Raw genomic sequence first — 25,841 nt, 5'->3', positions numbered from 1 at the left:
AATCCCTCTATTGTTATTTTTGTGGCTTTATATTATTATTGTTAGGTCGGTTGGGTTATATTGTGACTCCTTAGAATCCTATATATGGAAAGGAGGTTTTGTCATTTGAATCATCCAAGAATTGCTCATTTGTGTAATGTAAAAGGAGGTTGCCCCCTCGAAGAGGCTGAATTCTAAGGCATTGATCTCTCTTTTCTATCTTTTTGTGAGCTGGTTTCATAACATTATCCCTCCCCCCTTGCTCCACTGTGTCTGTCCCCCGTAAGCCTCTAAACCATGCTCTCCCACTATCACAGGCTGCCGATGCTGGCTTCTAAGCTGCATTGACTTGGGTAATGGATTTCATTTTTCACAAACGAGGCTTTGTAACCTAGCTCTAGCTCAGCCCTCCTCGGTCCATCCTCTACACAATTACTCCACTACCTCCTCGACTACTAACCATGAATTCAATCCCACCATGGTTCGTCATAGAATGAGAAGCAGGAGGGGTGGAACATGTGTTGGAAGCATCCGAACTCCTGCAACTCCCAGCTCTGCCTCGACTTCCCCTGCTTCTTCAGTAGACAACACTAATCCTTTCGACTGTCTCCCTATCCAATATCCACACACCCAGAGAAAAAGGGGAAGAACCTGTTTTCAAGGATCTGAATAGCGGGACATTGTAGTTCATATGGAAAATTTGCCCCTCCCACCACATCTAGCACCCCATACCACTCAATTTCATTTTCGTAGCACTCTGAACTGGCCTGTCATCACCGCTACTATCACAATTACTTTTACTAAAGAACTGGACTAGTCAGCACCTCAAGGTGCTCACAGTGAACAGCTGAACAAGGCAGCTCCAAGCAACAGAGGATTTTGCAGCCCAGGCAAAATGCAAGCTAACATTGATAGAGCCACCTTGCATGGCAAAGCACCGGCTGGCAATTAGCAAGCTGTGGGGAGCATGCTTGGTGACACTCAAGCTTCTGGCAGCCGACGAGGCGATAAGTTTGTCATGCATGCGGGCTTGGGAAACACTGAAACAGGCCATCCAACTCAAGGAACGGACACGTCAGTTGAAGGGGATGACTGGTAAAAATATGCATGTAGGATTGAAGAGGAACCAGCCCTAGACAACCTCTAGACCTGACACATGGCTGCCAAGTGGTGCTTTTTTTACCAGGTCGATGATTCTCATGATGACTAGGAGTTTTTGGTTAAATTCATGTTTTATTCTTAGATCAATGCAATGTCTGAACTGTCATTTTGATTTTTGTTCAAAACTGTCAACCCATATGTGGGTATTTTTGATTTCCTGGACTGGTTTCCCCTCTGTTTGGGTAGTCATAGCTAAACCAAGTTATTTTGTGATGGTTGATGCTCAGTACTTTGGAGGCGAGACATCTCTGTAATTACGTTTTTGTATTATATTAATAGATTAATCCTACTTAGAAAAAAAATAATCATATGTGTTTCTATGAAATCTGAATGGTAAACTAGGAATGATATTTTAGAACTGGCTTTAATGCTTTCTATCTTGACTGTTTACATTATTAATGTTTTCTACTAAACTATCTTAGCTTTGGAATTCTTAACTACTCCCTTACTTTTGTAGTTCCCCACCTAGGTATATAGTAAAGGATTCTTAGTTCCCTTTTCTCATGATCACCTCATGCTCTTCATCTTGATCCTGGTCTAAGGATTCTTCATTGCCCTTTCACCCTGGTTAGGACTACCTCATCCATTTAAACCTAAAGATTTTCCTTTTGCTTTGCTAGCCTACCTTGTGAACTCTCCCTTTAGTGATTGATCTGATCCAGTTAATCTATCCTTTGATTGACTCCATAGCCCAATGGCTTGAAGGCCTTCTTCTGTCCATCTGTTCCTAGAATTCCACCACCCAACCAAAATCAAAACCTTATGAGCACTAAGAACTAGCCTAAATCCCACCCAAAAGAAAGTTAAATTATAAAGAGAGAACCCTGTCCAGACTTAGGTTGGCTAGAACCGGAGTCTAAAAGATTAGGTTTGTGGTTACCTTAGATTATTCCTTCTTTTGATAACTTCTAGGAAAGACTTCTGAGTGATAACATAGTGGCGACCATACTGGGGATCTCAAACCCTCAGTCTTAATAAACCTTTTAGAAATTTCAAATTTTTATTTCAAGCCTCTTGAAGGGTTTATTAGAAGTTACTTATAAAATTTCACAAAAAAGAAATAATTAGAAAAAGCTTGAAATTTGGGTTCAAGGAGAACTCACTATACTAGGGCCAACCCTGATCCAAACCCTCCCCAAGTATTTGACAATCCTAATCTTATTTCAAGAATATCTAGAAGACAAGAAAGTTCAATCAGCCCCACACCTTCAATTAAAGAAGATTCTTGCCCTGATGAGTGGTTGTTTTTAGAGAACCTCCCCTTTGTCGAGTTTTTTGACCTTTCCCTATTTAGAACCACGTTTGAGAGTGCACTTGATGACATAGTTCTAGATCCATAATTTACAGCTAAACTTGAAGTCCAAAGGGCAAACTTGTCAATTGATTAGTATCTTCTAAATTCCCCTCAGTCATCCCTCACTACTGTTAAGATCCATGAACTTTCTGAAACAACTTCAACTTCCTTTAGTTCACCATTATTCCCTCACATCTCTGAAGTTCATTCCACACCTCCATTCATACCTTCACTTCCCCATCAACCTATCACTACCCATCAAACACCTAGTACCCCTAGTTCCCCATCAACCTCTGTACCACCCCCTGGTACCCCAACTCTAGTTCTCAGTCCTGCCCAACATAGAGCCATGGTAAATAGATATGCCCCTCTTTTGTTACCTGCTCCATGAGGTGCCATGCCACAAGGATACCAAAGTAAAATTGTCCTATTTGATGACACAGGATCCTACACAACACAACAACATACAAGAAAGATGACAAATCATTTCAAATTGCATGAAATTAATATTGGAGATGTCCAAATGAGGATTTTTTCCCAAACTCTAGTTGGTAATGTGAGAACATGGTTTAGATATTTACCTAACAATGGTATAGATAGTTTGAAGTGTTTTACCAGTAATTTTTAAATAGATGGGAAATGAAAAAGAACCCTCTTCAAATCATTTCAAAGTATGAAAACATTAGGAGAGGACCAAGTGAAACAGCTCAGGACTAATGTACTAGATCTAATAGTGTATACATTGCAATACCAGTTGACCTTAGACCCCCACCTGCCTTAGCTCTGATAAAGTTTCTAGAAGGGTTTGACACTAATATGGTATTTCGACTTAGAGAAAGAAATCCACCAGCTCTAGAAGATATGTAGAGTGTAGTAGTTAGTGTAGAAGCTAATCTGCTAGCAGAAAGAGCTAGGGTTAGGAATGAACGAAGAACACCCTTAAAAGATGAAACCTCACCCTTTGACCTTAAAATGGATGCCCTAGGCAAAGGAATGGAAAAAATGATGGATAGGATGGAGAAAATTGAAAGAAAGCCTCACTAGGATAATCAATAGGCACCTCCAGTGAGAAATCCAAACTTTAGGAGGAATCAAAACCAAAATACTGGAAAAAATGGGCATGATCAGAATATTAGGCCACCTTTTCAAGAAAACTATGCTGAAACATCCCACTCAAAAGACCCTAAACAAGACACACAAATTAATTTAATGGGATTAGATGATGAGGAAACTATCTTTTGACTCAAGATGATCAGGAATTACACATGCTTTAACGGTTCCAGACCCAATTTGGAGAATCATTCGATTACAAGCAAGGGTATGATTCTGCTATCTTCGAAGTGCATAAACAATACAATTTGAGGAGCGAAAAGAACACTGATGCTCCAGACCAAAACAAGAAAGCAGTACCAAATCAACCTAAGAAAATTAAAGCAGTTCCAGTTACAAAAACTCTCCAAATCTTCTCTAGACCAAATCAAAACCCTCATAGTCCAACCATTGTAGGTGTAACCAATGACCAACCTTCTAATGAGCAACCTTCTGCTTCAGTTCCCTCCAAGGAAATAATGGAACACTCTCCAGAAATTGTATTATAAAGTCCACTAAAAAAGACTCCAAACACTGAAAAAGAAGAGAAAACTACTCCAAACCCTGCTGTTAAAATTCCAAACACTCAAATAAAGAAATCCCCTTTGCCTTTCTATTTGGGAGTAGAGGTGGCCAAACTGAAAATCTCGGTTCCCTTAACAGAATTGATTAAACATGAAACTTTCAAATCTCAAATAAGCAAATCCTTAAATTTAGGTGAGAATGAAGACTCTCTTAACTTATTCGATGATCGGCTTGAGCTTATTTTCGGTATTGATGTTAATGGAAAACTAGTAGAAGGAGGGGTACCACCCTTTTACATTATCTTGAATGTTCACGATAAAATCCTACACAATGTTATGCTAGACTCTGGGGCTTCACACAATCTAATGCCTAAATATGCTATGGAGAAACTAAACCTGGATATCACTAGGCCTTACAAGGACATGTTTTCATTTTATTCAAGTTAGGTCAAGTGCCTAGGACTTATAAAAGACCTGTGTGTTTCCCTAGAGCAGTACCCTGCTAAGACCATTCTTATGGACATAGTTGTTGCTAATATACCGCCTAAATATGGCATGCTGTTGTCTAGATCATGGGGTGCTAAACTCCAAGGATCTTTGAAACTTGACATGCCATATGCTACAATATCAGTCTTTGGACATCCTAAAATACTGTACAGAGAGACCTTGATGGAGTATGTAGTGAGTAGCAATGAGAGGCCTCAAAAATTTCCTATATATTCCATGCATTTTGACATCAATTCTTTCATTCTGTACAATATTGAACCAAATCCAGAAGATACTTCAAACAACATTACTTTAGAACCAAAAGAAATTGCACTTGTAGTAGAAAATCAAATTTTCCAAATTCAAGAGCTTTCAGATAAAAAATATGATCAAGATACCTTATTCAAAGAAGATTTTGTTCCCCCAGACAGTAAGAATTATGAACATGAAATACTATGGCATCTTGAATTCGATGGGTCAATGAATAAACTAGGTGCAGGAGAAGGAGTGTGGATTTACAATTTAGAAAATGATTACGTAGAGGCCATGCCTACAGGTTGAACTTCAAATGCACTAACAACATGGCCGAGTACGAATCACATCTCTTAGGCCTCAAATTGGTTAAAAGGTTAGGAGCCATAAAATTCTCTATTATGGCAGATTCTAAGTTGGTTATAAAACAAATCAACACTGTATATATGACTAGAGATCCTAGGTTAGGTTTTTATAGAGGAACAATTGTAGAAATATTAAATACTTTTTTAGAAACTAAGTTTGCAGTCATCCCAAGAAAACACAATATGCAGGCTCATAGTTTAGAGATGTTTTCCAGCACTTGTAAGTTACCATTTCAACCTAACCATTAGTATACTGCTGAGGTTAGGCACATACCTGCTATCCCTAACAACTTGAAAAAATGGCAAGTATTCACTAATGACCAAAAAATAAACAACTTTTTAACTTTAGATGAAGAATTTGTAAATAGCAACATAGATACTGACATAACATTAGATCTTGATTTTACAGATAAAATAGAAATTAATAAGTTAGAAGATAAAGAGATATATAGATTCTATCCCACAAGGTTTACAAAATCAGATATTCAAAACCTAAAGCAAATTGAAATTGATGAAATAATTGACAAAGACTCTGAAATCATCAATCTCAAAGACAATTTTTTGCCCAAATGATTAACTCCTTTGGAGGATTTGTTTGATTCAAATGATGTCCCTAGAAAGCCGAAAATGGAACCCTTAAAATCAGACATAGAGGAGTGTAACATAGGCTCTAAGGAAGATCATAAATTGATAAAACTTTCAAAGTCTTTACCTACTAATGAAAAGGTAAAATACATAGAACTGCTAAAGGAATTCCAAGATGTTTTTGCTTGGAGTTATGAGGACCTTAAGTCCTATGACACCAACATAATACAACATACCATCCCCTTAAAAGAAAACCAAAAACCTTTTAGACAGAAGCTCAGAAGGATTAATCCCATTCAACTACCTTCTATTGAAAAGGAAACCAAAATAATGTACGAAGCCAAGATCATAGCACCAATTAGATTCTCTGATTGGGTTTCTAATTTGGTACCCACAAGAAAGAAAACTAGCGAAATTAGATTGTGTGTTGACGTTAGGAATCTCAATAAAGTTTCACTCAAGGATAACTACCCTCTTGCCAAAATGGATCACATATTATAGAGGGTATTAGGTTCAACCAGAATCTCATTGTTAGATGGGTTTTCTGGTTATGACCATATTTTAGTCCACCCAAATGACCAGGAAAAAACTACATTCACCACTCCTTGGGGCACTTTCATGTATGTGAAGATTCCTTTTGGGTTAAATAATGTTGGGGCCACCTTTCAAAGAGCTATGGATATAGCTTTTGCTAAGGAAATCCATGACTTCCTTGTAATATACTTAGGCGATATCACAATATTCTCTAAATCTGATGAACTACACCTAGATCATCTAAGGCGGGTCTTCACCAAGTGTAGGAAGTATGGAATTTCTTTGAATCCTAAAAAATATTTATTTGGGTTGGAGGAGGGAAAGTTGTTAGGCCACATAATCTCTAAACATGGTATCTGAATAGATCCTGCAAGAATTGAAGCCATCTTACAGATACCACATCCTAGGAGCATAAGAGAACTACAAGCCTTTTTAGGTAAAATAAACGTTCTTCGAAGATTTATTTCTAACTTACTGGAACTAATTAGATTATTAAATAACATGTTAAAGAAAAACTCGACTATTAAATGGACACTTGGGGATAAAAGTTCTTTTGAAGATATTAAGCTAGCCTTAACACAAACACCAGTTTTGATCAGTCCAGTGTTTGATAGAGATTTCATCATATTTTCATTCGCCTCAGAACACACAATTGTTGCAGTCCTACTGTAGAAGAATGATCAGGGTTTTGAACAACATATTTCCTTCTTTAGAAAAGCGCTTAGGGATGCCCCTTTAAAGTATAATATAATGGAAAAGCAAGCTTTTGCTCTAGTCAAAGCTATCAAATATTTCAGAGTTTACATCATATATTTTCATATAATAGCTTATGTGTAGTCAAAGACATCCTAACATAGGATGGTCTAGATGGGAAGAGAGGGAAATGGATAGCTACTATATTAGAATATGACCTAGAAATTAAACCTAAAAAAATTGATCAAAGGCCAAGGTTTAGCCAAGCTCATGGCTAAATCAAATTGTCAGGCCCTAGACATAAATTTCATTGTAGAATTGGATGATGAAGAGGAGATGGCAACTCCACCAATCAGCTAGGTCTTTACTGAGTCACCATGGTATGTTGAAATTATATACGTTCTAAAAAATCTACAAGCTCCTCCTGAATTATCTAGGACTAAAAGTAGGTTCTTAAAAATGAAATCTTTGAAGTTTTTCATAATTGAGCATGCTTTATTTTGGAAAAATCATGAAGGCGTCCTTCTTAACTGTTTATTAAAAGAAGAATTTGACAAAATATTACAGGAATTTCATGCAGGTGACTGTGGGGGACATCTTTACTAGAAAACCACAGTTGACAAGATTCTAAGAGCCGGTTTTTATTGGCCCACTTTGTTTTCTGATGTAAAGAAATTTGTAACCTCATGTCATAAATGTCAGATTTTTGAAGGAAAGAAAAAACTTTTACCATTACCTTTGAAGCCAATATCTGTTGAAGCACCATTTCAACAGTGGGGTCTTGACTTCATTGGTGAAATCCATCCACCTTCCTCTACCTAGCATAAATTGATTCTCACTATTACAGATTACATTACCAAATGGATAGAAGCCATACCCTCAAGACAAGCCACTGATACTATCATAATAAACTTCCTTGAGTCCAACATTCTGTCCAGATTCGGATGCCCCACCAAAATCATCACTAACAATGTAGCAACTTTCAAATCTAAGAGAATGTTTGATTTCTGTAACAAGTATCATATAACCCTGGGTCACTCCATAGCCTACTATCCCCAAGGAAATGGACTAGCAGAGTCTTCCAACAAGAGCTTAGTGAATATCATCAAAAGATTGTTGGAGGATAAGAAGAAAACTTGGAACAAGAAGCTAGTAAATGCCTTGTGGGCAGACAGGCTAACCACGAATAAATCCATTGGTACCAGTCCTTATCAGTTAGTTTATGGAATGGAGGTTGTTTTCCCATTTTCATTGGGAACATCAGTGATGAAATTACTCCAAGAGGTGCAGGTTGATCCAAATGATATTCAAAGGAGAATCAACCAGACAATTCACTTACAGTATACTAGGGAAGAAGTGTACATCAGATCCAAAATTGTGCAGGAAAGGATCAAGAAAGATTTTGACAAAACGACTAAGGCAGAAGATTTTTACCTAGGTGATAAAATTTTGAAATGGGATTTAAGAAGAGAGGATAAAGGTAAACATGGGAAGCTTGAATTCTTATGGAAAGGCCCTTATATCATTTGTGCTTTTAGGGGAATTAATGCTTTTTTCCTCAAAGAATTGGATGGCATAGAAGGAGAAGGAGTACCAATTGATGGTCGAATGCTTAAACACTAGATAGATCCCAAAAGTTTAGTGTTGATTGGATGGTAATTTTTGGAGTTGAAGCTCGAAGAGAAGGACTTGAGTTTCAAAAGTTTTATTGTCATAAATAGGAATAATGCAGAAAATTGAAAGGGAAAAGGTAGAGTAAGATCACAACAATTCAGAATGGCCATTGATCTACAAGTTCTTGACATCTCACTAGGAAATTCCATCCCCAAGTGGAGCCACTGTTAGGTTCCTATACCAATAGGAGTCATAATTTTTGAATGGCTGAGATTAAACCTGTAATATGTACATACCTTTGCTTTCTGTAAATGTTTTCCATATTCAAAAAATTAAAAAATGTAAAGAGGGTATGTCCTAATAGAAAAATCAAAGGATAAAAGAATAAAAATGGTCAAAAAAGATTAAAAAAATGAACCCCAAGAAAATAAAGGACCATTAAAGTGTGCAAGTCAAAATTCCACTCCTAGTTACTTTTGATGTAGAATAAATGATTGTGTGCAGCTTGCCTTTGCCACAATCCATGATAGTAAAAATGTTTAAACTTGGCTATTTCATGTTTTCAATTTTATTCTTATAGATAGAGAATAAAATCTGACCAAACTGTTTAATCTTGGTAGATAAGTAGATAGGTAGAGTGAATAAAAGGAGCTCAACTATTTAATCTGATCTCTTGGATGTAATAAGGTTAGACTTAGTTAGATTACTATTGTAAAAGAAAAAGAAAATGTTTTGATAAGGGATTTCCAACTTAATGTAGGTTTTAACCCCATACAGATATTACCTGCATACAAATTCTAAAAACATAGAAAATAAACAATGCAAGAGCATAACACATAAAACACATATACACAAAGATTTTCCCTCGGATCCAAAAACCGAGACTAACAGCTTGATTTTTCATTATGTTCCTTTCAATGTTACTATACATATTTATACATGTCGAAGCATCCAATACCATGGACTGAAAACCATAGATAGGTGTGCCCAACCTAATATAGGGTCCAAAAAAAAGTTTTCCTGTGGCGCTACCGTGAACCCCATAGTGGGGGGCTACCCGGCCCCATCAAACCCCCTGGACAGGGGGGGCTGCCACCCCCTGTATATCTCTGCCGCTACACAATCAGCACAACAAAGTGGGGGCTCCGCCCCCGCTCTAACCCCCTAGTTTACTGCGTAGGTTAGTCGTAGAAAGAATATAACACAACCCAAAATTCTCCTACTTATTGTTTTCTTTCCATAGGGGGCCATAGGAGAGCTTAGTCATTTTTCCAGCCTTGAAACACCCATTGTTTCTCTACACCAAGAGAACTTCTCAGAGCTCACATATTTTGTCAATCCATTTATAGTATTCTTCAAAGTGTCCACTTGTACCAACAACACCTTTTTGTCTTCTATCATATCGCTCACAAAGTGATACTAAACATCAATGTGCTTTGTCTTTGAATGATAAGCAGGATTCTTTGCCAAGAAAATTGCACTTTGGATATCACAGTCTATCCTCATAGCTCCCAGTACTAACCCAATACTTGAACACAATCTTTGCAACCAAACTTCTTCCTTGCTTGCATGAGTGGCTGCAATGTATTCTGCCTCTGTAGTTGATAGTGCCACTACAGATTGTTTCTTACTCATCCAACTGACTACTCCTCCAGATAGGTTAAACACATACCCACTTGTATATCCTCTCTGATCCAAATCTCCAGCCCAGTCTGCATCAACAAAGCCAGGGATATCCAAAACTCTGTCCAATCCTGGTCTTCCTTGGTAACACAAACCATAATCACTAGTGCCATGCAAATACCTGAAAACCCGCTTCACTACTATCTAATGCTCCTTCCCTAGTTTTGACATAAACCTACTCAATACTCCCACAACATGTGCAATGGTTGGTCTAGTACAAACCATTGCATACATCAGGCTGTCGACTGCACTTGCATATGGAACACATGATATATCCTCTTCCTCTTCCTGTGTCTTGGGACACTGCTCAACAAATAGCCTTACACCTATAGGAATAGGAACCTTCACTGGTTTACTATCCTACATATTAAACATCTACAATATTGTCTTGACATACTTCCTCTGGTTTAACTGGAGCTTCCTCTTTGCTTGATCTCTTTTAATTTCCATGCCCTAAATATAGTTTGCAACACCAAGATATTTCATGTTGAATTTGGAGGACAATTGGGTCTTCAAATCCTAGATAATTTCTTTGTCATTTCCAACCAGCAACATATCATCCACATACAAGACCAGATAAATAACACGGTCACCAATTAATTTAAAATACACAAAGTGATCTGCTTTGCTTGTGGTGAATCCAAGTACCCATATAAATGTGTCAAATTTATGATACCACATCTTTGGTGACTGTTTTAACCCATACAGAGACTTCTTTAACTTGCATACCAGTTCTTTCTTACCCTTCACCGCAAAGCCTTCAGGTTGCTTCATGTAGACCTCCTCTTCTAGATCCTCGTGAAGAAATGTTGTCTTCACATCCATCTGTTCTACCTCAAAATCAAAAGTAGTAGCAACAGATAAAAGTAATCTAATAGAAGTTACCTTGGCAACAAGAGAAAAAATATCACCAAAATCAATTCCCAGCACCTCGAAGTAACCTTTTTCTACCAACTGCGCTTTGTATTTCTCCACCTTTCCTTCTGCATTTGTCTTCTTCTTGAACACCCATTTCCTTCCAATGGGTTTCCTTCCAGCCGACAACTCCACCAGATCCCAAGCCTCATTTTTGTGCAAAGATGCCATTTCATCAACCATGGCCTCTTTCCAGAGTTTTCCATCTTCTGAATTTACTGCTTCCTTCATGGTTCTGGGATCATCATCAGTAATAGATAAAGAAAAATATGAATAGAAAATAGATGAACTATACCTTTCTGGCTGCCTTCTCTCTGGAATTGATTTTCTTCCACCTAGAGTTTGTGGCTCTTCATCTTCTGATTCCTCCTCTGCTGTAGAGTCTGATTCTTCCTCCTTTAGCTCAAACTCTATCTTCTCAGGTTCCTTTGGTTGGACTTCATGTTTAATAACATCTTTCACCTCTCTAAACACCACATCTAGGCTATACAGAAAATTCCTTGTTGCTGGGTTCCAAAGCTTATATTCCTTTAAACCATCATTATACCCAATGAAGATGCACTTTTCAAATTTACTATCCAACTTGGTTCATTTCTCCTTTGGAACATGTACATATGCATTATATCCAAATACCCTCAGATGTGAAAGAGAGGGTTTCTTACCGGTCCATACCTCTTACGGAGTCTTATCCTCCAATGCTAATGAAGGTGATCTGTTGACTAGGTAACATGCTATCACCACCGCCTCTTCGCAGAATTCCTGTCCTAACCCAACACCACTGACCATGCTTCTTGCCCTTTCCATCAACATCTTGTTCATTCTTTTTGTAACTCCATTTTGCTGAGGTGTATATGGAGTAGTCTTTTGTCGTGCTATACCACACTTCTTACAAAATTCTTCAAATTCCTTATTGTAAAACTCTCCACTGTTATATGTCCTCAGCACCTTTATCTTCTTCTCTGTTTGGTTTTCCACCAGAGCCTTAAATTCTTTAAACCTATCAAAGACTTCAGATTTCTTCTTAAGGAAATATATCCATGTATTCCTTGAGAATTCATCTATAAATGATACATAGTACACAAACTTACCCAGTGATGGAACCTTCGCAGGTCCAAACACTTTACTATGCACAAGCTCTAATATCTGTTTCACCCTCTTACCACCAGAGGGGAAACTCACTCGATTTTGCTTCCCATATATACAATTTTCACGGAAATCAAAATCCAGAGAGCTATTACTCATACCTTCTACCATACCTTTACCATGAAGTATTTGAAGGCCCTTCTCTCCAATATGTCCAAGCCTTTGATGCCACAGCATGGTCTTCTCTCTAGAGACCCCTAGATTTTTTTCTCCACTTTCAGGAACCACCAAACTATTGCACCCATCAAAAACAGTGCTACCTTACATCTTGTACATAGTTCCACTCTGAGCTTCCCGCATCAATACCAGTGCTCCCCAAACCATCTTGCAGGTATCCTTCTCAAACACTACTTTTACACCTGCATCATCCAACTTTCTTACAGAAATCATATTTCTGGCCAATGTAGGAGTATGTAGAACACCCAGAAGTGTTCTAACCCTTCCACCTTGTAACTTCAACTTTACTTTTCCATGACCAACGATTCTAGCCTTCCTATCATCCCCTAAGAAGACATCACCACCATCATATTTCTCATACTCGCAGAAGCACTCTCTATGGGGAGTGAAGTGAAAGGATGCACCTGAGTCAATCAACCATTCCTCATGATCTACATGTGTACTTGAAGAAGCCAAGTACACATCCCCACCTTCATATGAGATGGTTTTCACCTCTGTAGAAGCAACATCATCAGATCCCTTTCCTTTTTCAGGAGCTTTAGATTTACAGTCCCTTTTGTAGTGCCCTTCCTTTCTGCATTTCCATCACACCACCTTTACAGGTTTTCCTAGAGATTTAGATCTCCCTCTAGATTTAGATCTCCCACTCGACGACTTATTTTTGTTTCTATTCTGGGACCATCCTTGTACGGACAAGGCATCACCATTTTGGCTCTCCATATTTTTCCGTCTCATCTCCTCCATCAGCAAGGATGAGACTATTTCATCAAACTGCAGGATAGTTGCATTGCTACCTATTGCAATAACCAAACTATCCCACAAATTTGGTAGAAAATACAACAAACTAATGCACTTATCTTCATCTGAAATTTTCATATCAATAGACGATAAATGACTTACCACAGTATTAAACACATTCAGATGCTCTGTCACCAAGTCTCCATCTTTCATCCTCAAGTTATACAACTTTTTCTACAGGAACATTTTACTCACCAGAGACTTAGATTGGTAGAAAGTCCATAACTTTTCCCACAAAGCCTTCGTCGTAGCTTCCCTTGATACATTCAGCAATACTAAATCTGAGACACAATCGTATTTTTCTCTTTTCTTTCCTATCAACCTTCTTCCATTCTTCTTCAGTCACTCATGTTGGTTTAGTACTCGGATCTACCATGATCCACTGATCTTTATCCAGCAATAGATCCTCAATCTTGAGTTTCCACAACACAAAACTCTGACCGTTAAATTTCTCGATCTCTATCTTTCCACTGCTTGCCATCTTCTTTCAACAATAGAATCGATCTCGTAGATCTCCCATTGAACAGGGTCTACCACAGCCCCGAGCAAAACCCCTCAACAAGAAAGGCATCCCCTTCAAGCCAAAATAACTCTAATACCAAATGTAGGTTTTAATCCCATACAGAAATTACCTGCATACGAATTCTAAAAACATAGAAAATAAACAATCCGAGAGAATAATGCATAATACACATATACACAGAGATTTTCCCTTGGATCTAAAAATCGAGACTACTAGCCTGATTTTTCATTATGTTCCTTTCAATGTTACAATACATATTTATACATGCTGACGCATCCAATACCATGGAATAAAAACCATCGCATCCAAAACCATGGACCAAAAACCATTGCGCCCAAAACCATGGACCAAAAACCATAGGTAGGTGTGCCCAACCTAATATAGGGTCCAAAAGAAATTTTTCCGGGGGCGTTGCCCCAGACCCCTTAGAGGGGAGCTACCCACCCCCCTCAAATGCCCCAAACAAGGGGGGTTGCCGCCCCCCTTGTGACCCCCCTGATGCGCAATCAGTGCAACGAAAGAACCCCCTGGTTTGCTACGTAGGTTATTCTTGCAAAGAATATAACACAACCCAACACTTAAGTGCATCCTAATAAAGAGAAGTAAAAAAGGTAGGATAAGTAAGTGGGTAAGTAGAAGAAAGGTTGCAGAATTGTGATGATTGTTAGATAAAAGCCTATTGATCACCTTCATCATCAAAGTTCTAAAGTGTGGATGAAAATTGGACATGCATCATGTCCACAAAGTCAAATTGATTAACTTCCCTCACTCATTACACCTTTCACTTAACTAATTTACAATAAAAAGTCTTAAATACCCAAAATCTTAAGTCAAAGGGGGTCAGAGAATTTCTCTGACTTCTAGAGGGATCGGATCCTCGGCCTAATGACTTACAGGTCCTAAGTACTAAAATCCCCCTCATAAACATTCACCCTCTTCAATTCACTCATATCCCCAAACAAATCCCTTTGCCTAAGAAAATCACCATTTTCCTAAGGATAAGACATTTTCCCCTAATAAACCCCTTTTTCTAAAGATAAAATCTTGTTATCCTAGGAAAAGTGACCACCCCCATGAAAAATACCCCTGTTCTCAAAAAACCCAAAAAATACTTTTTAGCCTAAGTTATAATGTGTTTATGAAAAGCAAATGAATTAGATACATTACACTTAGCACTAAACCCATTCTCCGCCATTTTCATATTAATTTCTAACACTTATATATATATATATATATATATATATATATATATATATATATATCTATATATATATATATATTAACTCCCAAAGAAAAATAACCCTTTCCCTTATAGTTAAAAATAAATCCTTTTTATTAATACCCTATCCCCTAAAGTTTGAAACATAAACTTTATTAATACCACAACCTAACTTATGAGTTAATTAATTAGTCAGCGATTAATTAATAATCAGAACCCTTTGCCACTAAAATCACCCCCGATTCCCTAAACCAGCCTTAAACCATCGTTTCATTAAAACACGTCATGCTTAAGTATTAGTCAAGCCCATCCATTACCTTTCGTACAAACTTCCCACCCCGATCACCATGCGATCTCCTCCCCTTTAATCTAATGGTTATTAAACATAGTGGGCGGCTTGAACACCCGAAATTTACCTGCCCGATATGGGTTGTTTTCCTTTCAGCCCTGATTTGACATGGTGCCCAATGAGTGGGATCGAGTGGCCTCACCCCAAAAGCACCCAACCCACAAAAGCAGTGCAAACAAACCCGCTTACCGCCCCCCAATAAACAGCAAAGCATCACGTCATCCCACTAAAATCCAAAAGTACTATTATTCCCATACACCCGCCAAGTCATTGACTTTGTTAATAAAACCAAAAACCGTCATTATTTTTGTTTTATCATGGAAAAAAATGTCGTAGACCTCCATGCATGCGATTGATGATGTCCAACCGCCAACCTACGTCCAAATGCCAACTTGTAGATGCCACTGAACTCCTAGTCCACCCTTCAATTCACATAGACCTTCTACAGTCATGCACAGTCACTGTCCACCCATTTAGAGCCAAAATTCCCAAAAATTCCAGGTGTTTATCCAAATTCACCAGAAACCCTGTCTCATTCCTGAGCTTGTTACTTTATTGCTTAGAAATTATTAAGAAATTAAGTAAAAGAATTGCACTATGACCCCAAACTGCTTTGTATTTAAACCAAATTCCCCAATTGATTGAAAAACCATTTTCGCCATTCTTAAATCCACAAGAATTAACAATGGACACTCCAGTTGCTATGGATGTTCGACCAGTTTCAACTCCCCATCAAGATTTAGACCATCTCCCTTTGGCAGATAAAGACTTCCAAATAAAGGACACCTATGTCCATGAATCCCCGCTCAAATTATGCTACCAGTACAGAGACCAATACCTAAACCATGTAGATATAATAGGTCTTTGGGAGTCTAATTTACCCAAGTATCAATTTCATCGAGTACATATCTTTCTAGAAATTGTCCATTAGTACCATGCAAACTAATTTCCCAGCCAAAGAGCATTGATGTCCCCGGACCATACTGTACTTTTCACAATTACTGTTGAATCAGTCAATGAAATGCTACAGCTACAACCAAGACAAAATCTGACCGCTATTTCCATTGGAGACCTGCTAGAAAAATTCCCCAAGATTACCCCTACCAGACTTACTGAAATATTTGAGACCTTTATTGTGGAAGAGAAACATATTCCAAATGATCCTCCCCCATACATGTGGACCATATTTTCTAAACTTGGCCGGTACATTGTGTCAATGATATCTAGTGTCTTGGGTTATACTACCAGTGAGAATGTTGAGGAAATCATTCTAGCCTTCATGTCAATCTTCACTCTAGGACAGCCCCCTGCCATCATGTATGATTATGCCAAATTCATAGTAGATAAAATGCATCATCAATTCTTAAGAATGAACAATGAAAGAGTATTCAAGTATTCCTTCATTTTGTACCACCTTTTCTTATATTATCAAGCTAATAAATTCCCATTTACTCTTCAAAAAATTGATACCAGAGGCCACCCTAGGTCAGTAGTCTTTTGGACTCTTTTGATCCACAAATATGAATCACCATATCCATACACAAACTTCATAGATCTTTTTGTACATCCTATTGTGACCATGCTGCTAGGAAGTCCTCCTCCAAGGATCAGTTCAGATATCAAGAGGATCTTACAACTTTCAAAACAACACAAAGTGGGAGATTGGTACTTGTACCAAAATCACACTGAAATTAGGATCTATGGCTGTGAATTAGCACCATATAAACTACCCAGATACCTTCCAATGAGGTTATTTGCTCTGGATTACTACAGGCAGATAATTAATTCAGATGAGGTACATTTTGTTAAAGCCAAAAAGAGGGCTCAACTTAGAATCAAAGGTCAACTAGACCCCTTTGTGTGCAATAGTTGAGAAGCTGGAAGAGAAGAAAAAGAGATCCTTCAAAGGCTCAGACTGAAATAAAGCTTCATATGGAGATATGACCCCTTTGATTTCATCTGCAATAGAAGACAGAAAAACAAGATGTCTCCCTATATCCACCACAGAATCCCTAAGATAGAAAAATATGAAAATCAATTGGAATGGGTGGAGAATATTCTAGTGGACAGAGATAGCACTGAATTTATGTTGAAAATGCATTAATTGATCTAGAGAGGAGGCTTGATGAAGGTTCTTTCATACAGGTACCAGGAGAATCTCAAGCACAAAGGGAATCATAGGAACATAGTGAACAACAAGCAGAAGAGAGACCCCAGCTGCAAGAAGAGTCAGGAAAACAAGACTTAGCAGAAGAACTGACTCAAAAAAAACTACTAGAGCACATCATGAGTACTCCCCCTATCATGCAGACTCCTCTAAATGAGGAGAAAAATATCAAAAGAGATAGGGAGGAGGCCACTCCTTTAGGCAAAGATATTTCACAAACATATGTCAAAAGGGAAAGGTTAAATCCTTTCTCCGAGCAAGAATTCACAGAAGAAACAGTTGGAGCCACAAGCATAGAAAAAGAAGGGAGCAGGCATGCTACTCCCTCTAGAGGAACACAAGAACCTTCCACAACACCTACTCAGATGTTGGAAAGACAACAAAGTGTGGAAGTGTCCTCATTAAGGATTCCAGCTAACCAAGACCAGGATATCAGAGAAAAGTACAAGGAAATAAAGGCCAGGAATGAAAGGCTAAAAGCCCAAAGCTATGCACAGTACCTCAAAATGGCTCCCACCAACCAAACAAGGCTTATGTCAGCCTTTGATGTGAAAGAAGGAAAAATGCAGATGACTTTCCTGAAGCCCACCACTCAGCAGCCCAGATTAGTAGCTGACTACTAGAAGACAGATTTTGAAGGAAAGCCATTGCAACCCACCAGTTATAGAATTCGTTGAATAATATATCAGCATAGTTTCAACTAGAAAAGGCCTCCTCACAAGCCAAGGATACCAGAATCAAGTCCGTAGAGGACTTAATTAGAGGGTTGGGACATGATCCCAAAGATGTGAAGGCTATAGAAAGGTTGATTAAAAAGAAGAATGATGGCATAGTTGCTTTGAAAAAGCAGCTAAAAATTCCACATCTTCATCATCCACAAACAACAGAACTCTTAGAAACTCAGAAGAAACAAGAAGAGCTTATGGACTTGGTCCTTAAGCTAAATGATCAGCTGAAAGAAACAGAGAAGGTGTTGGAAACATTGATTCAGTATAAATAGAGTGAATTGGCCACCACTCGTGTCACTATTATTCCCACACTCTCTACTACAGTTCCCTCAACATTGGCAACCTATTTTGCACCAATAGCTCCACCTACTACATCATTGGCAATCACAACCGAGTCTACAACTGTAGGTGCATCAACAGAAAATACAACAGAGTTAGTGAAAGCCATGGAGGAAATGTCCATCTAGACTACAGAGCTAAAAAAGCTTAAGGAGAAAGTGACAAGCTTAGAAACTGACTGTAAGCTTTCCCAAATACAACAAAAAGAAGAAACACAGAAAACCCTAAGGATGGGTAAGACGATAAATTTTATTGAAAAAGATTTAACATTGCAAAAGCCACTAGGACAAATTAAGGAGATGCTCTGGGCAAATATCATTGACTCTGTCAATGATGCTTGGCCATCAATTCGAGTAATATTTGAGCAAAAAAAACTGGTGAAGGTGGCCACCAAAGCAATACAGAAGATAAAGGAAGACTTAGGAGGCCAGCCTGAGGAGGCTAATCTACTCATCAAATTCTTGAACAACAATAACATGCATGAACTAAATGAGCTTGGTGTAGAGGATAGAACTAAAACTATCATCAAAATCAAAAGGGTTATGGCTAAAAGAAACCTTATGCTTAACCTAGAGAAAAGATGCCAAAACATGGAGGTTGACATTGATAGATTCATGGCAAAGTTTCGAATTTTGAGAGAAAAAGGCCTTCCTAGTCCTATGGTCGTCCATGATAAACTGATGACCCAAATGGACTACACTAATAGATTAAGCAAGTTGGCCAAAGAACAAGCAAGCACTTCAGGAGTCAAATGATTGCCAACAGGGAAAGTATTATATGATAATTTAGAAAATGTATTCTTCCTAGAGCATGAGGTAAAGCATCTATTTGTCAACAAGCCAAATTTTGCCAAATACACTGAGGCAGATGAGATATACAGAAATATGATCAAGGCAAAAGTACCTGAAGATGAATGGTGGATAAAAATGACAGGTTTACTATAGGTTAGCACAGTAAATCTACATGGCATCCAGGTAAAACAGGCAAATAGGGTCAAAGAGTAACAAGTTAAAGAGTATCAGTAAAAGATTGAAGACAAAAGGTGATTCTAGCCTACAAATATCAGCCAACTTAAAGAGCTAAATTTGAACTACGAACAACCAGTACAATCTCAATAAAAGGGACAACATGATGCAATTTTCCATCTGTCTCTATCTTCAAACTTGGAGATATTTTGATTTCCTAGATTAATTCTCAAATTGTTATGAGATATTTTGTAATATTTTTTGTATAAATACTTCACATTTCAAAGTAATTGGGGTGGATTCAAAGACATTTCTATAGACATTTTCCTCTCAAGTTAAAGTGTTATTTTCAAGATTGGATTGGCTTGTTGGATCAAGGAATAAAGTAAAGACATTTCATGGGATTCTTGTGTAAAGAAAAAATCAAATAAGTATTTTCTCTCATGTGTATTATTTCGTTTCCTTATGTTTATTAATAATCATATGTGTTTCTATGAAATCTAAATGGTAAACTAGGAATGATATTTCAAAACTGGCTTTAATGCTCTCTGTCTTGACAATTTACATTATTAATGTTTTCAGGCAAACTATCTTAGTTTGGGAATTCTTAACTGCTCCCTTACTTCCGTAGTTCCCCCCTAGGTCTATAGTAAAGGATTCTTAGTTTTCCTTTGCTCATGATCAGCTCCTGCTCTTCATCTTGATCTCGGTCTAAGGATTCTTCATTTCCCTTTCACCCTGGTTAGTACTACCTCATCCATTTAAACCTAAATATTTTTGTTTTGCTTTGATAGCCTGCCCTGTGAACTCTCCCTTTAGTGATTGATCTGATCCAGATAAGCCATCCTTTGATTGACTCCATAGCCCAATGGCTTGAAGGCCTTGTTTTGTTCATCTGTTCCCAGAATTCCACCACCCAACCAAAATCAAAACCTTATGAGGAATATGGACTAGCCTAAAATCCCACCCAAAACAAAGTTAAATTATAAAGAGAGGGACCTCTCCAGACTTAGGTTGGCTAGAACCTGAGTCTAAAAGATTAGGTTTGTGCTTACCTCAGATTATTCCTTCTTTTGATAACTTCTAGGGAAGAATTCTGAGTGATAACAATAAGGAAAACAATTTTCCTAGTATGGGAAATGATCTTATTGCATTATTTGCAGTGATGAAAGAGATAACAGTAGGTGGGGCTACCTTCAGTATACTGTACAACTTATTAGCCAAATTAATAATCACAGAGAGAGGTCTAGACTCATATACAACATGTTGCTTCCACAAGTATGGATGTCCTAACAATACATCAGAAACTTCAAGAGGAATAACGTAACACAATACCTCATCCGTGAAGGGCTTGATTATATAGGGAAGGCGACGCCACTGGTTGACACGAAGATCTTGTCCTTGGTGAAGCCACCTGATGGTGTACAACTGTGGATGTGATGTAGTCTTCAGGCCCATGAACTTCATGACTTCTTCTGAAATGGTATTCTTTTGGCTCCCGCTATCGACAATGAACTATAGTGGAGAACCCCTCACCCACATCTGTGAGTTGAAGAGGCGTTCCCCCCTCTCAAGATGTTCAGGCTCAATTTTCTAGATCTTTGTGGTGGCCACAGTGGCACTACACTCCACATCAATGATTTGATTCTCTTTGTTAGTCCCCTTATCAGGTTCTAATTCAGAGTCACAACCTGCATCTGATTCAGAAGCCTTCAGCTTGACCACCAGTGACTGCTTGGCCCGACACTCACTTGTATTGTGAGTGGAGATCTTATGGAACTCACACCATTTTCTTGTATCCTTCTTCGTCTTCGTGGTGATTTTCTTTACTTGTAGCTTCAATAGGTGGTCCTGGGTAGCCCTGCCTTGGCTTAGTCCCTTGTTCTGTGGTCTGGGGGTGACTTTTCCTTGCTCTAGATTCACATATCCAAAGTACCTCTTCTTCTGTTTAAACTTTTACTTAATATTTACAACATACCGATACGTCATGCTGAGTGAGGAAATGTCTAGGAACTCCATCTCGTCCTAGATATACTTGTGTAGATAGTCATGGTACTTGAGCACCAAATGCCAATCACTATCCATAATACCTGGTTTCATGCGAAGGGTATGGAAAGTATTTTTGAAGTCTGACACATCTTGTTCCTTACTTACCGTAGCGTGTTCAACTTTCTGTATTTATCTTCATAGCTCTCGATACGGTAATACTTTTCCTTGATGGCATCTCAAAAAGAATTCCAAGTGGGTGCACCTGAAAACAGTGAGGGTTAACTCTTGTTCTTTTGTTCACAGTAGGTTTCCCACCAGTCCTTGACATGTGAGGTGGCTTTCAAAAGTGCCAACATAATCCTTTCCCAATTGGAAAAGTCATGAACTAAAAAATATCCTTCAAATAGATTTAACCATTTATCTACATCGTATGCATCTATGAGACCTTCGAATATGGGAATATTGAAGTTAACTTGTACCTTAAAATGAGTTTCACCTCCAGAGTGCCTGCTGGATGAAGATTCATCGCCTACGGGTAGTCGTTGAAGGATCTAGGAAAATTTATCCATCATCGCATCCCTCTATCGCTTGAGGGCTTCTTTAAGCAACATTTTGAAAGGATCTCCTGACCCCTCATCATTATTCTCTTCTGCCAGGGGAGGTCGACGGGTTTTGCAAGGCTGATCCTACAATGGTTTAACCAAATCAAGCCCTAACTCCTTATACCCTGACCTCATTGGGGACCTGCAAAGAAGAATATTGAAAGAGTAGACTGCTCTAATACCACTGATCCAAACTTAAACATGAACACAACAACTTATAGATATACTCATAAAAATAGAGATGAGGTAGAAAAACAATTCATTTCATTAATAAAAAAATATTGAACTATGCTTACAAGTAGAATGTAAATAAGATAGCTCAAGCGATGGTAGCTTATCCCTCAGAAGAGATATCATGGCTACATTCTTGTGAACTGAGTTACAATGAGGATTGAGGGCCCTTTTATTATTGATCAATAAGAGAAAACCCTAAAAAACCAAAACCCTAACCCGAGGAGATGTAACACCAAGAGTTTATGGGCCCCATTGGGGTTAGTTAGGCAGCCAACTTGTCGGGGTTGTAACTTGGTCATATTATCTTCGTTTGACATGTATAATACCTTGTTGGAAAGATCTCTTTGAGGAATACAACTTTCGATGTGGTTCATTCTAGAATTCCCAGAGGATGTTTGCCAAAAAAAATATAATTTAGGGCCTAAAAAGGCTTTGAAAGTTTAGGACCCGAAAAGCTGCCAAAAATAGTAAACTGTGCTACAATTAAGGAAATTGAAAAATGGAAAGAAACAATGGTGAGGGTCCAAGTGGAATAGGCAAGTGGCCACCAATATCCACTTGGATCAATGGAAGATGTTGTATTCCTGTGATCAGTCCGATTTCTTTCACGAACTGGTGGGTGATGGGATAGATGAAGCGAAGGTGGTGATATGGAAGTTTATGTTTAGTCCAGGGAGGTGAGGAGTAACCAACTGCAAAGTCACATGTAGGTGAGAGGGATTGCAAGTTACTACCTTAACCAGATGTTTGTTGAGTGAGTGTGAGAGGACATTCATACATAAACAACTAGCGGACCTCCTTGTGGTGGTAGAAATGTTGATGGTGCTAGACCCACCAACATTCAGGGGATCAACTCGGTATGAAGTCCCAACTAGATCTCATGCTATTTTTTTGTTGGATTCCCATTGGGTATGATGGCCTAGTTGCCATTAGCTTAAATGTTTTCCTTATCTCTTTCTTGTCAGCACAGAAGAGTGGTCTACTTTGTCATCGAATAGTGAGGTTCGCATGCTTGGTGATTGATAGTGTTACCTGTGTCAAGGTTATTTCACCAGAGAGAGAAAGGGTGAGAGTGAGTCCAAGGTCAGATGGGAGGAAACAAAAATCTGTTAGGAACACACAACACAACAAGATGTGGGTAGATTTCGGAGGATGAATTGACACAGATGTGACAGTCACAACACACAAGGTAAGATACCAGATACAACACTCAGCAGGCAATCCACGCGAGTGTGACAGTCGTTATAGAAATTTAATGTGAAAGATTCTGTCTGATGTCCGGGAGGTAACCAACATGGGCAAGACAACGTTAAAAACTCATACAACACATTTTAGTCAGTATATATGTATAATAACAATTGAATGAATCCAAGTGTTAAACACAGGTTAAAGCAACATGCATTACAAGTGTTAAACACGAAGCTTAAAAATAGTTACAACTCATGTGTGAAAACGTACTATTGTGTTAATAGGTTTATGAATTAAGTGAATGTTCCAAGACATGTCAATACACCATACACCACTAACCCTATGGGTGGGGCATTGGAGCCACTACTTAATCCCCAAAGAAAATATTACAGACTCTCAAGGCTATGTGGGAGGAGCAAAGGTGAAAAGTCCTTTGCATGTACAAATAAGGGGGTATGTATAGCCAAGGGTGAAACTGACCCTTGTGACTATTTGACTTCCCTCATGACTGTTTGATTTCCATGACCTTTCAACTTTACAAGACTCTTCATATGACAATTGGGTCTCTTGTACTTCCATGTTACATTACATTGATCAACAATATGGCCCAAAGTAGGGATGTGGATGACATGACTCATGATAAGGCTCGACATGATAGTGCTAGTACATTTGTGTTGTTTCTGGTGTGCGTGTCAAGATGCAATATTGTTGGGTGATGGATGTCATCATGGTTTGTCACAGCTTCACCTCTGCATGGCAAGGTGCATGGAGTCTTCGATGATCATTGGGTTCACTTGATGTTGCATTTGCACGTTGCTCCTTTCTTATATGTTGGCATGTTTGATAGGTTCATCTATTTGTGAACATGTCCTTTTTCATGTACTCCCCTTATTCATCCCATTCCTCATCACACCATGTTTATTTGTGTACCTGTATCTACAGTCATTGATGACGAGATGACATCAAATCCATAAACCTCCTAGTCTACCATGACGCATGATCATTTCATATGCAAAATACTAGGGGAGAAGAAAACATTATGAAACCATGCGAGGCAAGATTCGAGCTGGGATGGAGGCTCTAGGCACTACTAGTTAAAACTGTACAAAATTCACTAAGAGATGGTTATGGACAATTTGGATTGACAGTGATTGTCTGTGGAATCTAGCTCAGTTGGATGAAAAATTTACACAATTTTTGGGAGGAGAAGTCTACGCTGTAGGAAGGCTGAAGAGGCAAAATCTAAAAAATGTTTGAAGGGAGAGGGTAGTGGTAGCCTGGCATCAAAAACTATGTAGTTCTTGGAGGGAGCTAGCAGTGGGCAGTGGGAAGCTTACCAGCAAAAACTGCGCAATTCCTAAAGGAAGCTGGCAGCGGGATGCTGGGAGTTGCTGGTGAGAAAAAATGCACTAATGCTGGGAGGTTGACTTGCTGACCCCATCAACATAGTTTCTGAGGTTAGCAAACTACTGGGTAGTAGAGGGCCTGCTCAGGAAATCTGTACAGTTTTGCAAGTGAGCAGCGAGTAGGCTAACTGATGGGACGGCTAGGAAAAATCTGCAATTTTCTGAGAGAGATAGGGATGGGCACTGGGTGTCTATCCAACCTGTCTGCACAATTTTCTCAGTCAGCAAAGCGGGCATGGTCTGTAGCCTCTGCATAATTTTTTAGGGGAGCCAGTCCCGGGGTGACTCTCAAGTCAAACTTGCCGGTTGACCAGCAGGAGGGTTGATTTATCATTTGGTGGGCATTGTAGCTTGAAATGGTTCGCTGGGTGCTTCCATGTTGTTTTTGGTGACAATCGATTAAGTGGATGGTAGGGTGAAGGTCCAGCTATTAGAGGTTGATCTAGTCATCAGGCAATCAAAAAAATAACTAAGTATGTGAGCGAGTGAAAAGGTGCATATGTGATCTTGGAAACACACACTTACATGACTTGACGACAATATGACTCAAACCATCCAGACACATGCTCAACATGACCCACCGAAGCTGCAAGTCGACAAGCATGAAGCTTCTGATTGATCATTCAATAACGTGTCTTAAATTTGTTTATCAATAGGAAGTAATACCAAATCAAGTATAACATCTTTGTTTTATTACTAAGAGACCATGGAAAAATCCACAATCAAATATGACTGAAGGTTTCAACACTCAAACATATGCATAACCACATCAAATTAATTGGACTACACCCATGCCTTGGCTACCTTGGCTTGAACATTGGGCACAAGGATGGAAAAATA

This window comes from Pinus tabuliformis, chromosome 3_2 (assembly GCF_031772625.1).
Source record: "Pinus tabuliformis cultivar Carrire ecotype Pingquan chromosome 3_2, CPIR1, whole genome shotgun sequence".
Lineage (NCBI taxonomy): Eukaryota > Viridiplantae > Streptophyta > Pinopsida > Pinales > Pinaceae > Pinus > Pinus tabuliformis.
This window is presented reverse-complemented; position numbering follows the sequence as displayed.